The sequence below is a fragment of the Nothoprocta perdicaria genome, unplaced genomic scaffold (assembly GCF_003342845.1).
Source record: "Nothoprocta perdicaria isolate Ctin4 unplaced genomic scaffold, notPer1 scaffold_1023, whole genome shotgun sequence".
Taxonomy (NCBI): domain Eukaryota; kingdom Metazoa; phylum Chordata; class Aves; order Tinamiformes; family Tinamidae; genus Nothoprocta; species Nothoprocta perdicaria.
Window position 1 is genome coordinate 7,252 of NW_020454121.1, and position 1,249 is coordinate 8,500.

General features: G+C 56.3%; 1 long non-coding RNA gene across 1 annotated transcript; it reads right to left on the reverse strand.

Annotated features, from left to right (window-relative positions):
• Window positions 1–186: 186 nt before the first annotated feature.
• Window positions 187–771, reverse strand: LOC112949653. Its single transcript, XR_003249845.1, has 2 exons — window positions 526–771; window positions 187–227 (listed from the first exon to the last, which is right to left on the reverse strand). It is a non-coding gene; the product is annotated as an uncharacterized LOC112949653 (long non-coding RNA).
• Between the last annotated feature and the right edge of the window lie 478 nt (window positions 772–1,249).

Sequence of the window (1,249 nt, forward strand, 5' to 3'; positions counted from 1 at the left end):
CAATCCCTCTTATGGAGCGACACTCACCTCACTGTGCTTGCCAGAGACACGACCAAGCTGCTTGTCACATTCCTCCACATCTGCATGCACAAAGTAAAAATTCATCAGGGGACCCACCAATCACAACACTCCCCTCACAACAGCAACCGTCCAGCTCACCTTCTTATTAGGGCATAACCCTTTCTTCCTCCATCTCTCCAGGGTCTGCTCAGAACACTGCTCTGCATCTGCAACAAAGCAAAAAGGCAACCGGAACTGGAAGTGCCGCACAGAGTGTCTGAGCAATCACCATTCCAGTACCTCACTGTCACACTCTACACACTACCACTGTGAATATGCACCAACAAGGCAGTTCCAGCCTCAAAAACAAAGGCGCACACACACACAATAGGCACAAACATAGAGAAAAACCCTACGCAAAAGGAACTCGTGATTTGGACCATTGCTGTGTGCTATCTATCTAGGGCATTTTGCAACTCAACTTTTACAGCATTGCTTAGCTTGTCTCACCTATCTTCTACATACCTGCACATGCGTTGCTTCTCTGCTGCTCTTTCTTTTGAGGTCAGAGAACAGACAGAGGGTTCTGGAGCAGAACTGAGGCCTCAGGAAGGGGGTCTGCAGAGACTACAGGGGTCCTACCAAGGTCAAAGGGCCCAGAAAGAGCTGGAGCACAAAAGRAAGCACTCAAAGAACACTCCAAAGTAAAACAAAGGTGTTTCTGGTGTTTCTGGGGCTCTGCAGGACAGAAAGAACTGGACAGCACAATAATAAKCTCCAGGGAAATCTAGCGCAGATTAAACACATGTTCTGKAGAGCAGAGAGCAATTAAGGGAAGCCCGAGAGCAACGACTAGGTTCCACCTGGGACAAGGAGTAACCCAGCCCCAGCGGGCACCCTGCCCTTCCCCGCCCCCCCAACAGGGCTTCTTCCCCAGGGTGTCACTCTCACCCACCACATCCCAGCCCCACCGCCTTTACCCCAGAGCAGTTGTCCCATCCCAGCACGCCCTGAGCGACCGCGTGGCCCGGGACCCCCACCTCACACGGCATCCCCAGCCCCGAGCGTGCCCCATGGCCCTGCTCACCTCCTCCRGCGCCAGACCCAGCAGCAGCGCCTGCCTCGCAGCACAGCCCAGCGCGAGCTGCCCTCAACGGCCGTCCCGGGCGCAGCTCGTGCCCGCCCCCCACAGCTGCCGCTCGTCCCGGCCCCGGGGCCCGCAGCTGCCGCCCATCACCCAGCGGGCCGG